Genomic DNA, 16,798 nt, shown 5'->3' with positions numbered 1-16,798 from the left:
TTAATTTTAATTATAACAGTTTATATAATTTAGTTTAGTACATACTTGTTTGCATGTTGTCTCCAGAATTGAACTGTGAGCTCCTCAAGGGTGAAGACTGTCTTTTGCATCTCTTTTTACCCTGAGCACTTAGCAAAGTGCCTGGCACACAGTAGGCACTTAATAAATGTTTATTGAGAGGCAGGTAGGTGGCTCAGTGGATGGAGAACCAGGCCTGGAAATGGGAGGTCTTAGATCCAAATGTAGCCTTTGTGAAGATGGGATTAACTCTCCCCTGCCCATTTTTAGATTTAATCACCACAAGGGTATACACCCCACTTATCCTTTAAGTATGGGGAGGTCTGTGACCCATGTGTGCTATAGTGGGTGACAAATTAGAAACCCATTGACTGCCCCCTGGGCAGTCCTAAGCAAAGCTATAGCTTCAATAGGTCCATGTAAAGTGGAAGGAAGTCACAGGAAGTGATGAAAGGAATGGTCTTTAAAAGTGCTAAGAACTTTTCTTGGCCAGCTTTCACCTTGGAACTTGACCTTGAAGGAACTCTGGCATGAGACCTTGGACAGCTGCTCTTTTTAAAGTTCCCTTAGAATTACCACATGACAAGGGTGAGTGAAAAAGGCTGACTCCCTTTCTTGACTTTTCTGGAGGTACTAGCCTCTGGAGAGGCCCTTTGTCTTAGAGGGAACCTTGTGGCTAAAACCATTTAATTTACCTCTGGGTCCCCTTTGCTGGGGCCTCTGAAGCCCTGCCTGATTTGGATGAGATGGAGTAAAAATCTACTCTCTCTCATTTCCTTACTTTCACTCTTTCCTTCTATTTTATAAATAAGTTGCTATAAAGTCATTCTGACTTGAGTAACAACTTCTGGCGACCACATTTTTGTATATTTAGTCCAACTCTTTAATTTTTAACCCTTACACCTAAGATACTTCCTAGCTGTCACTTAACCATAGTTACCTAGCTCTTAAACTTATTATAAATTCCAAGAGAGAAGGTAAGAGTTTAAAAATAAATAATTTTGTATTAACTAATAAAAACTAAAGTTATATTTGGAAAATAACATGATTGTCTGGAGAAGCAGCTTACTATAGGGGACAGAGGGATAACCTTGGAGTCAGGAAGACCTAGGGGTTCAAGTCCTACCTCTGACACATACTGGCTATATTGCTATGATTATGGGAAAATCACTAACTTCCTAGTGCCTTTTGTAGCTCTCAAAACTATAAGTTACAGAATCTGTTTTGGTGGAGGGAGTTGTGATCCCAGGAGTTTCAATGAAGACAAAAGCACAGCATTTCCCCCAACCCCTCCAGAAAACTATGCTCTTGGAAATCTAAGGATAGACAGGAGATTTTTTTTTTGTAATTAATTTGGTATCACTTGTCAAGAGTATCATTATCATCTTTTATTTACATCAAGGATTTCAAAGAAGCAAGAACTCACCTATAATTTAGCTATGTTTTTTTCATAGTCTACAGACCCCTTTAGGAAATCTCACTCAAAAAAAGATGTGATGATATGCTTTTGTGTCATTGATATCTTTTGATTTTTTTTATTGGTCCAATTCTCCAAAATGAAGCTTCATTTAGTCTGGCCCAAGGTGATTAAAAAAAAAAAATATATATATATATACATATATATACATACATATATATATGGGGGGGGGCATTTGCATTGGTAAAGGAAGTTCCTAGGAGGAACTGCCTACACTGATCAAATCACTAGTCTAGTTTTTTAACATCTGAAACATTAGATACTCATCTGGAGTTTCAAAACAGAAAGAGAAGTGAAGGTTTGGGGGAACAAAGGGTTAGAGGCTCTGGCTAGGAGTGCTAGACTACATTGATAGAGTCAGGAGGGAGGAGGTCTGTTGGCCAGACATACTAGGATACAATAGATTATAGGTCTTGATAAAACTCAATGGCACCCTCAACTAGGCTTCAGACTACTGGAATATACCATTGTATAATACTAGAGGTTATAGAGAGAGCCATCCTCAAAGCTAAGATCATACCCATACATGTTGGCTTCATGACCCTGGGTAGATCATGTTAAAAGGAAAACTCTGAAAGGATGCTATCTATGTCTGGAGAAAGAAATGTGGGAGTAGAAATCAAGAGGAAAACATGTGATTTATCATTTGTCTATCTGGGTACATGATTTGGAGTTTTGGTTTTAAAAGATTATTACAAAAATGAATAATATGGAAATAGGATTTGAGTGATAATGCATGTATAACCCAGTGGGATTGCTTGTTAGCTCTGGGAGGTGGGAGGGAAGAGGGGAGGGAGAGAACAAGAATCATGTAATCATAGAAAAATTAAAAAATATACAAAATATTTTTTCTGCTTTCACCTTGATTAATGAGGCAAATATCAAACAAAAAGAATTAAAAGGAGTTTATTGAAAATAAGTTAAGGTAGCAACACATTGATGGGCCCTTCACTGGAAATCAACAAGTGTGTCAAGATAAAGCTACCTTTTATTGATAATGTGGTAATAAGATAAAGGTGATTTGGATGGGTCCATGACAGGAAAAGGGGATGGGCCGTTGCATCTCAAAACCTCCCCAACTGCAGGTTATGAGGACTAAAAGTTACTGATATGAATTTTAGTTCTACTCCACCTTGCTTAGTCTTTAGAATTCTAGCAACTAGGAATGTATACACCCCTACTTAAGGATTAAGTGTGGGGGAGGAAGGTCCATGACCTGTGTGTGTTAGCAAGTGACAAATCAGAAACAACTGCCTGATGCCTGGGCTATCCAAAGCCAAGTTTAAGCCACCATTTGGTACATGTAAGACACAGGAAGTGATATAAAGAACTGTCTTTATATTTTGCGTCACTTCCTGTGAGAGGGACTTGGCTATGGAACTTGACCCTGGAGGAGCTTGACCATGAAACCTAATGACTGTTTCCTTTAGACAATCACGTGGAAAGTGATAAGGCTGACTCCCCTTTCCTTGGTTTTTCTGGAGGCAAAGGCTCTGGAAAGATACATCTCTTGGGGCTCCCCTTTCCTTGGCTTTTCTGGAGAGACCCCTTGGCTGAGGCCTCTGAACTCCTGCCTGGCTCAGACCAGGCCTGAGTAGATCTTCCCCTTTTCTTTCTCTCAGTCTTAATTTCTTCCTTCTATTGTAAATAAACCACATTAAAATTCCATTTCTGATTTGAGTATTTCATTGGGATTTAGAATTTAAAATCCTTGGTGACCAGCTAAAAGATTTTTTTCTCTCCTCCAAAAGAACCTTCCTCAGCAGAATCTACCCCAACACTGATTTACAAGTAGAACTAGGAACACTGAATAGGAATGGGTCTCTGAGTTGGCCTAACTACCAATAGTCACTTAATCTTTCAATGCTTTAGAAAACCACAACTTGCAAAGAAAGTGCCAATCTGTAGTGGTAAAGGGAATTCACTATACCAAAAAAATCACAAGGTAAGGCTCCATCTCATTTTTAGGGGAATGACTCAAGGGACAGCAGTAGAGTCAGCAATGCAAATACATCACTATTCTCTAGTTGCTAACACCTCCTTTTTCATTTGTCCTAAAGTCAAAGTTTCCTAAATTGGTTTAAATCACACTGTGGAAACTGCACTAGTTGGTAACCATATAAACATACCTGCTAAAAGTTGAGTCATTTGGTACCCAAATTAACCATCATAATCGCAGTTCAGGTAAGAAATCAGCCATATTGGGGGCAGATTATCTCCCTTTATGCCATCCATTGCATATCTTTTGAGAACAGACAGATTGACTAGAATACAACACAAATCATTTCAATCAATTGATCAATAAAAATGTATTAAATGCTTACTATGCCCTGCTAAGGAGTAAAAAATGTAAGGGGTTTTTATAAAAAGGTTGGACCGGATTATTCAAGAGTAAGGTCACCAGGACTTTTATGAAATTCTAAAGAGATTTATTTAACTATTTATGAAATATAGAAAGTGAAAGTAAGAAAATCAGAGAGGGGATAGGGTAAGATATCTAGCCTAAGCACTAAGTATTTTGCTCTGGCCCTTGGCTCAACCCAAGAAGGGCTACTTAGCCAGAGGAGACTCAGCTTTGAGCTGAGGACCTGGGGATGTAGGAAGCCTCTCAAGAAGGTAGGTCTGTAAAGGATAATTTTATAGTTGTAACTTAAAAATCTAAATTAATTTGGTCACCAGGGAAAATTAAGGAGAAGAGAGAGGGAAAGGAAAGAGTTAATTTAAACTGCTCTGGCTCAGGCTGAGCAAGGCAAGAATTAAAGGCCTTGGCCAAAGGGGCCTCCCTGAGCCCAAGGGAAAAGGAAGTCAGTCTTACCCAAGTCACGAGACCATCTCAAAGGAACTGTCTGAGGGAGCTCCTCCAGGCTGAGTTCTACACCTAAACTAAACTTGTGCCCAGGCTGCTCATATAGACCTTTTAACCCTTGTGGCTCCTCCTCTAAATTTTCACAGCTACCAATCACATCAAAGGCTTTCTCCAGGACTGCCCATACTTCTAGTTTTCACCTTCTTTGATTAGATTTTTTAGTTACTTAACACTTCTTTGTTAAGTTTGCCTTTTGTTAGTTACTTGACCTTTTTGTGATTAATTTAACCTTTATAGGTACTTAACATCTTTTTTTATTAAGGTCTAAAAATAGACTTAGCTTAACATTCTAGTTTTACTATAAGGTGAGAACTAAGTACCTTCATTGTTCAATCAGAAGATTACAACTTTATCTTCCCCTAAAGTATTGAATGAGTAGGGTGGAGTAATTTTAAAGTTCACAGATCTCTCCTGAGGCTAGTCCCTTCAGAAAATCCAGGAAAGGACTCAGCTCTTTTCACTCACCACATATCAATCCAAAGGGAGAGATTTAAGCACAGTCTTACCAAGTCTAAAGTTTCAGGTCCAGTAAACATTCTTCATCAACCTCTAACTCAAACTCAGAACTCTGAAGAATGAGAGAAGTCCCCCTCACAGGAAGTTGTGACGCCTTTTTAAAGATGGTTCATTGCATCACTTCCTGTGCCTTCCTCTACTTTTTATATGAACAAATTATAGTCTATAGTTTTGCTTAGGGCTGCCCAGGGAAAAGTCAGTTGATTCTTATTCATCACCCACTATCACACATGTGGGTCACAGACCTCCCCCACTTAAAGATTAAGTGGGATGTGTACACTTTTGGTGATTAAATCTAAAAATGGGCAGGGGGGTTAATTTAATCTTCACAATCAGAGGAGAGTTAATTTCATTTTCACAATCAGGGGAGAGTTATTTTAATCTTCACAGCCCATGATCACTGGAAACAAAGACAAAAGTGAAAGTCCCCAAGCTCCAGGTTCTTATTTTCTGAAGGGGAAGATATGTACATATAGATGCATATACAGAAAATAGTTTGAGGAGGGAAGGTACTAACAGCTATAGGAAGGGAAATCATGCCACACTACCTCTTCCCATCTCAAATTCCTGGACATTGTTTCCTTTCTATATTTTCTTTTCTATGAATGTCTACCAGAAGCCAAAAGGGTTTCCAGTTTCTCTGCCTCTAAACTTTTCCATTTCTTCGGCACCTGTTGGTTTCTCCTGTCATCTGTCCATGCAGCTGGGTGGGAAGAGGCTGGTCACTTCATAAAAGAACAATATGTGACATTGACTTCCACGAAGTGCCAGGTGGTTTATACTGGGCTAGAACAAAGCCTCTGGAGAAGTAAGGAGAGCTAGATAGGGACTATCTAGTGATATGAAAGGAGGAAAGATGTGAATTACCTACCAGATAGAAACTAGTAGGACTGACATTTGTCAGTATGAATGTCTTGATACTATTTCTAACAAAACATTCAACCTTTATTTTACTTATTTTATTAGCTTTTTTGTGTGATGATAATTCTCTCTCTTTTTTAAACCCTTACCTTCTGACTTAGAATCAATACTAGGTTTTGGTTCCATGGCAGAAGAGCAGTAAGGGCTAGGGAATGGGGACTAAGTAATTTGTCCAAGGTCACACAGCTAGGAAGTGTCTGAAGTAAGATTTGAACCCAGGATCTCTCATCTTCAGGCTTGATTTTCTATCCATTGAGCCACCTAACTGCTCCTCACACTCTCTCTCTCTCTCTCTCTCTCTCTCTCTGTGTATGTGTGTGTCTTTTAATTTTATTTTTTAAACAACTTGTTAATACAGTACAGCATGTTCAGCTTTGGAAAAGACACTGGCCTATCCTTACCCTAAAGGTAGAAAGAACATGTTATAGCCTTATTTACTGAGATCATTGAGATCATAAGTTAACTCTGGGGGCCTATTTTGATGTATCTGAATGGTAATCTCCTGAAGTGCCTGGGACAGTATGGGAATGAATCTTATAAAGCTGTCAATTTTTTGTAGATATAGTAACAGCTACTTAGAAAATAGAACTCCAGAAATAATTTGCCAGTCACCAATGAAATAAAACAATGAAGTGACAAATCACTCCAGTATCTTTGCCAAGAAAACCCCAAATGGGGTCACAAAGAGTCAGACATGACTGAAAAAAAATGGCTCAACAAAAGCTAAGTCCCAAAGCCAAGACTATGGGTATATGAAAGGAAGGGAGGAAAGGCCAATCTATAAGGACCCCAAACAATCCTTTTTCCAAGGTAGATTATAAAAGCTAAGAGGCAGCTAAAATAAACAGAACTTCAAGAGAAGGGAAGACCAGACCTATGTACCTTTATTGCTAAAGTTGTGGGCTGTGCTAAGAAGCTTCAATTGCTTTAAAATCCTAATTCCTTCCAGCCTTCCTTTGATAAAACGTCATTTCTCAGGGGAATCTATGAGTCCCCAGGATAGATGACAGGGGTCATCTTCAAAGGACTTGGATATCTGAGTGGACCACATACGTACCCATAGGACATTAGATGTTGCAATGGTAACTTTTATGGAAGATACAGCTTGTTCAGTTCTCTTTAGTTTTATCAAAACTTCCTATGGCCATGTGGTTTGCAAGGAGAGAATAGTACCAACCTCATAGCTTTTCCCCTGAAGAGATTTCCTAAGTTTGGGTAGGTTTGTCTAAGAAGCATAGACAGAACTAATCAGGAACAGTTGGTGCAGAGGGCATAGGACTACTGAGAACATTTCACCCCAGGTACAGTACTGCCAAGAGAAGGCTCTTTATCTCCCAGACAGTTCCTACCCTCCTGAAGCACATCCAGTAGTCTCTGATTCTCTTTGGCTTAGGTAAAAAGTAGGAAAAGTCAGGCCCTAGGAAAGGGTTGCCATGATATGACTAGGTCTAGGACAACTGTGAGCCACAGAGACAAAAGGAAACATGCCATCCACAAACATTGGCATTTTGGGAAAAGTCTTTGTTACATCTTCAGGTATATGGTACAGCATTAAGTAATTTGAGGACAGTCTCTTGTATATATTAGATAATTAATTCAACTAAACAAACATCTACTAAAAACTATGTAAGGAATTCCTGGGAGTTGGAAAGGAAGTTTAAAAGTTATGTTACTGTTCCTGCCCTCAGGAAAGTTATAGTGTATTTGGGATGGGGTTGGACATAATTCATACAAGTAATTATTAAGTATAAAATTAACTAAACTGTGATGAAGAAGGGGGCTAAATGTTGTGAGCATCTGTAATACAAGAGATAAACTTGGAAAGATAGGTTAGTATTAGATTTAAAGAGATCTTGAAAATCAAATTAAGGAGTTTGGACTTTATTTTGTAGGCAACAGGAAGCAAAAAACTTGGAGCAGGAAAATGTCATGATGAAAGCAATACTTTTTAAAGATTAATTTGATGACATGGCAGGACCCTGTCCATCTTCCTCCTTTGTATCAAGCTGTATGATGAATGGTCATTCCCTTATAAAGTTCTTGCCATTTCTGCTTCAGCAAATAGTTTTTCTCTTTTGGTTGTATATTAAGTAGCTTATTGTGCCAGAGACAGGCTGCTATTTCTCCCTCTGAGGGTTTTAGAGTATCTCCTTAACTCAAGTCCCTACCAGTTGTGTTCTCATTATTAGGTGAAAGTGACTAGCACCCCAATTCCCTTTAAGCACTTAAACTTGTATAGTTTTTTTCAAAGGAATATGTATTTCAAAGTTATAACAAAAATCAATGGGGGTGGGGGGACAGAGATGTATTTTCGCTTCACCACTTTAGTCAGTAAGAGGAGTAGGCTCAACTTACCTTACCTAGCATTGGTCCCACAAAATTCACGTCCATCCAGATATAGCATAATTGACAAATTAGTCATCTCAGCTTCTACTGGAATGAGTTCAAAAGGTCACTCTCTACTCCTTGAGTCACTGATGCTAAGCTGGCTTCCAAACTCAGTCTGGAAACCTGAAACAACAAAGTAATTTCTCGACTCTGGACTCTGGAACTCTGGAATGCTGAGGGACCCTCAGAATCCTTCTAATCACACAAAGCCATAGAGGTTCCACTTCCTTTACTAGAACAGAAAAGAAAAGAGGCCAAGAACTGAAATAAATTTCTTAGGCCCTGTGGCTTCAATGTGGATAATACCCAAGGTCTCTCCTCTTATAATAGTCTCTAACTGTTACAGAACCAGGAACAGAGTAGTCTATGGGACTGATGCTACAGAGACCTAGAGGACAGGCTAAGTAAGGCCTTTTGAATGCTCCAGCAACCAAAGAGCTTCCCATTCGCCTTGTAATTAGCAGGCCAGAACCAGTGGCAGAATGTCTGTATACTGTACACAGTCTTGCCAGGCCACTTCTATCACATGCCATCCTGGCTTTCTCAGAAGCAGCCTCCCAGTATCATCACATGCAGAGATGCTATGCCCTCTGAGGCATTCTTCACATGTACTAGACAACCTGAAGAGTCAGACTCTCTTTACTCCCTCCTATTGTAATGTCCTTTTTAAAAAAAAAGTCTAGTCCCCCGTCTTAGAACTAATGCTAAGTATTGGTTCCAAGGCAGAAAGGTGGTAAGGACTAGGCAATTGGGGTTAAATGACTTGATTAGGGTCACATAGCTTAGAAGTGTCCAAGGTCAAATTTGAAACTGGACATCCAGGCCCGTCTATCCACTGAGTCACCTAGTTCCCCTGTAATATCCTTTTGAAGAAGGAACAGATACTGTCCTCTTTTGGGAAGCCCATCATAAAGTCTTCCTCAGAGAGACTAAGCACCTGAACCTCATGAGTTTCTAATACAGAGAACCAGTATGGCCAATAAATAGGTTGCCACAATAGTGAGCAAGGTGAAGTGGACAGTTTCTAAACCTTCACTTGCAGAAATAATCTCATGTTTGACCTGCCTATTTACTTGGAATTTCCTGTGTACCTAATTTGGTTTGGTTTGGTTTGGTCAACTCCACTTGGGCAGTTGATGTAATTAAGCTCTCCTGATCATAACTAGTTTAACCAACATCTAATCCAGATAACCATTTAACCAGTTTTCCTAATCCCATTGTTCTTATGGTTGATTAGGAGGAGGGGGAGGTGTGTAGGTCAGACCACTTGCTGATTAACTGCCTCTAAGGTCCCCCTCCCTGTGATTTTGCCCAGAAGCACTAATAAGGGCAAAGACCTAAAGATCTGGGCTCTTGATCAAGGTCCACCATATGCCACCACTTAAAATTGGTGCCCATGGGACAGCAGGGTTGGGGAGTAGCACATTTGCATGCCTGTAAGAAATTGTTTGACTCATGATCTTTTTAATACTTGTATCCTTCCTTGTTATCCCTACCATGATCTCCCCATATGAGCAAAAAGGATTAACCAAGAGAGCCACTGATAACAAGTCAAAAGAATTGTACTGTATTGTTTCAAGGAAGTCACTTCAAGGAGAAATGTGTATGTTATTTGTGTTTATGCCAGTACCTAGTTATAGGCATGTATGGATAAAGTAAAAATTGGGTGAAAGGGCCAGAGGAATGTCTCTCTTACCTTCAGTTTTCAGGAAGAAAAAAATGCTCCTTGGGGGAAAAAAACCAACAAACCAATAATGATATTTGTAATGGTCTCTTTTTTTTTTTGCCTTGTCATTGGGTAGGGGAAGAGGTAAGGAAATATTTGGAACTGATAATATAGTAAGATAGAATTGTTAAAGAAAAGAATGGAAAAACTGTTCAAGTAGGAAACAAAGATCTGTATTCTGATCAAAGGGGGACCTTTGGGGTAATCAATCAATAGGTGGTTTCGGCTGCACACCCCTCTCTCATTATCAATCACAAGGACATTGTGATTAAGAAGTAGTTGGCTAAACTGGTTATGATCAGAACTTTGCAATCATAGCCTAAGTAGAACTGAGCAAACCAATATCTGAGTACACAGGAACTTCTTAGTAAATAGTGAGTCAATTGGTGGTCAAAGTTGAGATTACATTTATTGGTGAGGGCCTACTAATAGTTCAGTCCTCCTGGCTCACTTCTTTGTCACTTATTAGTCACACTGAGTTTCTGAATTAGGGAGTCTGTCACAGAAGCCCCATTGTTTGGACTTTTGAGAAAAGTTTAATTGCTTTGTGGCAATTTATAATTGCTTCATGACTTTAGTTTATGAGGACAGTCTCTGCTCAGAGATCTTTATCGGACAATTAGCTCATACCTGGCTGCCCTGAAAGCAAATGGAAAATAGATTCTAACTGTGAGATAGTTGCTCTACAGAGGCCTTCAGTAGGTGTTAATTTTCCTTCAAGTTATAGAAGAATCATCAGGTTGCCTTCAGTTAAAGTGGTATGGTCAAGAGAGAGTCTATGGCTACAGAAGCCTTGTGAAAGGCAAGCCAAGATCTGTTGATCAGGAAGGGATCATCTAAGTCAAGTGAATAACTCATCTTGATTTCCTTTCCTTTCCTTTCCTTTCCTTTCCTTTCCTTTCCTTTCCTTTCCTTTCCTTTCCTTTCCTTTCCTTTCCTTTCCTTTCCTTTCCTTTCCTTTCCTTTCCTTTCCTTTCCTTTCCTTTCCTTTCCTTTCCTTTCCTTTCCTTTCCTTTCCTTTCCTTTCCTTTCCTTTCCTTTCCTTTCCTTTCCTTTCCTTTCCCTTCCCTTCCCTTCCCTTCCCCCTTACCTTCTGCCTTAGAATCAATATTGGATATTGGTTCCAGTGAAGAAGAGCATTAAAGGCTAGGCAGAGGAATGACTTGCCCAGAGTCACACAGCTAGGAAGTGTCTAAGGCTAGATTTGAGCACAGGACTTCCCTGTCTCTAGGCTTGGCTCTTAATACACGGATACACCTAGCTGCCCTCTGGTTCCTCCTTTTCTACTGCTTTCCAGATGGTTCCTTATTCTTCCCTGGCCATTTTATTCTCTGGATATGGGACCAGAGATCTAGATATTGGAGTCATCTGAATGAAGAGAGATGATAAATCACAAAAATGGATAAGATCACCAAAGAAAAGAGCATATATAGAGAATAACAGGGCTAAGAAGTCAATTCTAGAATATTCCTATAAAGTGTTGCTGTTGATAAGTCATATCCATGGAAACATAGCACATCAATACTCTCCATGGGGTTTTCTTGACAAAGATGCTTTAGTGGTTTGCCATTTTCTTCTCTCGTAGATTGAGGCAAACCAAGGTTAAGTGCCTTGCCCAGTGTCACACATCTAGAAAGTGTCTGAGCAGATTTGAACTCATGTCTTCCTGATTCCAGGCCTAACACTATCTACTGAGTCACCTAGCTGCCTCTATAAACTATTTAGTGGGGTTGAGAAAATCTAAGCAGACTTTGCCACCTCCCCATAATGAAAATGGAGATAGTTAGAACAGATAGAACTGGATTAATTTAGGATGAAAGGAGAAAAAAGGTGTCACTAAGGAGACAAACTCAATCAGTCATTCTGTCAGTCAACAAGCACTTAAGAACCTACTAGTTTAAGGCACCCTGCTAATTGCTAGAGATAAAAAGAAAGACAAACTTTGATAGCCAGGATAGTAGAATAGAAGTTAAGTAGAGGAAACCATTTCAAGAAGGACAGAGAAGGCAATATATTTTCAAATTTTCTACAAGACAAAAAATAGAAGATTTGCAAAGTGCTATACAAAAATGATCTCATTTGATTCTCACAAATACTCTGGAATGCACTGATGATAAAATTATCTTTGTTTTACAAATAAGATTCTCTTCATGTCTGAGTTCTGGTGTTTCCATTATCAAGAGCCCTTTCCTGATTTCCTCACTTATTGAAGACCCTCCCACCTGTTTTCAGGACTGGAGACAATATAAAGACTCAGAGAGGGCAAGTAACCCAAAGAGTATGTCTTGGACATAGGATTTGAACCCACATCTTTCCTGTCTCCAAATTCAATGTTCTTTCCTCAACAGAATGAGTTAGGGGGGAAAATTTTTTTTAATTAAAAAGGGAGTTTGAGGAATAAGGTGGTCACTGAAATAATTTCAGTAGACTGTTGAGAATGGAAATTAGATGATAAAGTTTAGAGAGCAAGTGAACAGGATGGCCCAGTAGTAGGTCACTAAGCTGAGGAATTCCATTGAAACAATTGAAATATGATGGTGATTACAGGCAGTATGAAGGTCAAGTGATGATTTTGTCAGCCTAAGAGAAATGTGTTTATATATATAGACATGGAAGAAGGAACATATGGAAAGGAAGAGACTGAAGATCCTAGGAAGAAATGAGATTTTTGAAGAAGAAGGAAGAGGATAAAAAGGGATGGGTAGAGTAAAAACTCTAGCCTTAGCTAAAAGGGATATTTCTTCTTCTAAAATAGAAGAGAATGAAAAAGTAGGTAGAGCTAGAAAGATTTGAGGCTAGAACTCATTACTTGCCAGAGACCAGCCCCCACCCATCAGGAAAATGTCTGTTCCACGCCCCATCCTCCTAGACTTCTTTGCCTTCCAGAATGATACTGAAAACCTGCCGAAGTAGTCTGTAGTACTGTACCAAGAGGTATTTGTGAGTATTTTTTCCCTTCTCAGAGGTGTGGGTTGTTTTGGTTTCGTTTTTGTTTTTTAGCAATGATCTGGGTCCTAGTTTATCTAGCCCAGAGAAATTACTCTAATGGTTATTAGTTCAGAACAGGTAGGAAGTACTGACCATTTCAAAAGCTTCTTGAGAAGCAAAAACTTTTCTTTCACTTTTTGGTGTGTATTTTTAACACCTAGAAGAGTGCCTTACATAGAAGAGGAACTTAATATCATTTGGTGAACTGAAATAAAGGTGGGTGAAAGGACTTGGTTATTTAGAAATAGTAGAGTATTATTACAGCCTTCTCCAGTCTCTATTTCCCATAATCTTCTTTCCTTTACCTTTTCCTCTCCTCTCCTCTCCTCTTCTCTCCTTTCCTTTTTCCCTTTCTCTCTCATACCTTCACTATTGGTGAAGAGCTCAGGCCTGGTAGAATGTTTCTAAAGTAAAAATCCACTCAACATTGCAAAATATTCTATAATCACCTTTCAAGAGCTCTGTTTCTTCATCATGGAATCAGGGCAAACCCACTCGCTAGAGACAGAGAAAAGAATTTTCAAAGTAGGTAGGTGAGGGAGCAGAGAGGGACATCAACTTTGCCAGGGCTACTTGTGGTGTGACCTTGATAATGGAGTGGACCAATAAGAGGAACTGCTGAATCATTCCTCCTATACACAGACTTCTCAAAAACACCGTTCCAAATATGACCTTCCTACTGTAGTATTATGTGATTTCTTGTTTCTTGTGCTACCCTGATATGTGATCCTTTGGCTCTAATCTCCTGGCTTTTACCCTGTTTATACTGATCATCCTCTTTGCCTAATACATATTTACACTCTGATTTCCTGGCTACTGTTTCTGTTGGGTTTTTTATTTACGTCATTTCTGCATTAACCTCCTCCATCCTAGTCCTTGAACAGCAGCCAAAAGTCCAAGCAGTTTGCTGCCACTGTGGCAGCAAATTAGTCAAACTTTACTTGATAAGATCTCTATGAATCAAGACCTGTGAATCAGTACAGCTACTTCCTTAGCAAGGAGAAACAATAACTTCCTTGAAAGAAAAAAAATATTGACCTTTTAAAGGCATTGGAGGAGACACTGAATGAAACATACAATGTAGTAAAAGGAGGAAAACAAAATCCAGGGAGAGAGTCAATCAAATGTGATTTTTAAAAAATAGAACAATTTTATTAATTTCCTAATCATTTCTGTTTGACCTAAAGATGCTTCCAGAATTATAATCACTGCATAAATGTGACTTATTTTATGCTATAACATACCCTTTGAAAGTTTCTCCTCTGACAAATATTTATTTTTCTAGGTAATATATGGATCTAGAGTTTTAAGGGCCTTTAGAGATCATTTCATCCAAAATCTTTATTTGAAAGATAATTTATGATTGTAATGGAATACTACTGTACCATAAGAAATGATGAACAAGACAATCACAAAAAGACCAGGCAAGATTTATATGAAATGAGGCAAAGTGAAGTGAACTTAGAACCAAGAGTACTTTTACACAGTAACAGCAATACCATATGTTGATCAACTGTGAATGACTTAACTATTATCAGCAATGCAATGATCCAGGACTCCATTGGATTCATGTCGAAAAAGTTTACCCACTGCTTTAGATGGAACTGATGAAGTCTAAATACAGATTGAATCATACCATTTTTCGTTTTATTTCCTCTATGAATTTGTTTCTATTATAAACAGTATTTATTTTTTTCACAATATGATAGACATTGGAAATGTATGTTGTATGATAGCACATGTACAACCTATATCTTATTATTTGCCATCTTGGAGAGGGGGGAAGGAGTAGGAGGGAAGGAGAGAACATGGATCATGAAATGTCAGAAAGTGATTATTAAAAATTATATCAACATTTAATCTGGGGAAAACATTTTTTTTTAAAGGCAATGGGGGTTAAGTGACTTGCCCAGGGTCACACAGCTGGGAAGTGTCTGAGGCCAGATTTGAACCTAGGACCTCCCATCTCTAGGACTGGCTCTCAATCCACTGAGCTACCCAGCTGCCCCCGGGGAAAACATTTTTTAAAGTAAAAATAGAGATGAGATAACTGAGACCCAGAAAGGTTAAAATCATAATGGAAGTAATTTGGAGACCCAGGACTCAAACTCTTAGTAAAGACTATTCTACTAAGTTTCTCTGACTAAAAATTTGTTGCTCTTGCCACTATATACTTACTAATGGCCTTACAATCACCTAACTATTTGAAAGTGCCATTTAATTCTATTGTATCACCTTATTCATATTCATCTGGCAAACATGCTAAATTTTTTTTTCTATGAAATTATCAATAGCTGTTTTATTTGTATTTCCTAAAAACTAGAAACATATCTGACAAAGTAGGCAAATTGTGGCACGTTTGTGTACTTAAATAATACTTCAAGATGTTCACATAGACAATGAAGCATAAAATATGGCAATATATGAAGGGTTATTATATAAAGGGATCAGGAGGATGATGAATAACAAATTTAGTGTTGAAAGGGCTGAAAGGAAGCAGACACATTGATCCACTAATATTGGAGCTTTAAATTAGTTGAACTATTATGGAAAGAAATTGAGATTTATACCCAAAAAAGTAACAAAATTCATCATACCCTTTGACCCAGCCATCCAATTACAAGGCTTCTAACTAAAAACGGTTATTGAAGGGAAAAAAATATTTATTTGTATTAAAATATTTGTAGTAGCATTCTTTGTATTATTTGCATTTATTTGTATTAATAGAAAAGTTGAAAACTAGCTATTTATTTATGGTTGTCAGGTGTGTTAAAAAAGTTTATTTATTAAAAAAAATAATCGGTATACTTCAATTGTGTTGGATGTGTAGTCCTGAAGCAATCAGAATACAATATAGTCCTAGCATCAAATATTCCAATACATGAAGGCTCAGATTAGTTGTGAAGATGTCCTATTTCTTTCAATCTCCTTCTCCAACCCATCCTGTTCAGGCTAGGGTTTACCAGATTTTCCATGCAGAGGTCACAGCTCTACCAATGGGTTAGCATGTCAAGCACCAACTCCTCAATCCCCTTTCCCCACCCACCTTTCAGAGACTTAAAACTTTTTCATATAAACACAAGAATTTCAGGACTAGGATCTCGGTGTCATTCTCCTTTTGGATTATACTTCTCTCCTAGGTTAGAAGAGAACCAAAAACGCTCATCCTTTTTGCAAATAAAGTATCAAAAACTCAGACTCTCCTCTCAAACTAAGCAAGAATATGGCAGTAAGAGTTCCTGCTCAGGTTGGGTGGGGTTGTAGATGAAAGTGATGCAGTGAACAGCATATTTAGGCAATATATTCAGTTCCTACTCTCCTAAACTCTACATACCCCTTATTTCTTGTACCTTCATCTTGGAGTTGAGAATGGTCAGCATGCACAGAATCTGGAGGATGGAATGAATAAAGGTGCCTTCTCCTATTCACTCCTCCAGCTTGCAGCCCTGACAACCGCACTCTCTATTGACCAAAGGCAACCAGAGGTGGGAGGCTGATGACTGGCATGAAGTAAGCAAAAACCATGGGCCCCACCACTTCCTCTGTCCTCATTGTACCCATCCTCAGCTTGAGATTGCGCTGTCCTGACCAGTGGTAATTTCCTTTTAGGGTGAGGCAGTTATCCTCCCAATAGCACACACCCTGTGTCTGCTGTTTCTCTTACCTAGGCAAGATACAATGATGAATTGCTGAATATAGAAACATCAAAGTAATAGTCTCAAGATTTCATTGTCCTATAATCATCCTCTACTCATCAGGCAATAATACCTCTGAATATGCCATATGTGCCAAGGATTAGGTCTCTGGCATCTTGTTGGCATTCTTATTCACTGCAGTCTAATTTCTTACTCTTGGAAACAAAGAATCAACTTCTCATCTTTAAGATTGGGGTAAGAAT

The 16,798-nt window shown here is 38.7% G+C and overlaps 2 protein-coding genes across 3 annotated transcripts in view; one reads left to right on the top strand and one right to left on the bottom strand.

Annotated features, from left to right (window-relative positions):
• Positions 1 to 16,798, top strand: part of LOC130454728 (uncharacterized) — a 42,558-nt gene that overhangs the window by 16,299 nt on the left and 9,461 nt on the right. The window lies entirely within an intron of this gene.
• IFRD1 (interferon related developmental regulator 1) overlaps positions 1 to 16,798 on the bottom strand; it is a 56,044-nt gene that overhangs the window by 37,103 nt on the left and 2,143 nt on the right. Inside the window, exon 1 of one of the 2 annotated variants that reach the window (XM_056799560.1) lies at positions 8,154 to 8,277. The exons of the other annotated variant lie outside the window; for it this stretch is intronic. The gene's annotated coding sequence lies outside the window, so the exon portion shown is untranslated. Of the gene's footprint in view, positions 1 to 8,153; positions 8,278 to 16,798 lie in introns of those variants that run through there. 2 annotated transcript variants of the gene reach the window in all.

Source organism: Monodelphis domestica, chromosome 5 (genome assembly GCF_027887165.1).
Source record: "Monodelphis domestica isolate mMonDom1 chromosome 5, mMonDom1.pri, whole genome shotgun sequence".
Taxonomy (NCBI): Eukaryota; Metazoa; Chordata; class Mammalia; order Didelphimorphia; family Didelphidae; genus Monodelphis; species Monodelphis domestica.
This window is presented reverse-complemented; position numbering and strand designations above follow the sequence as displayed.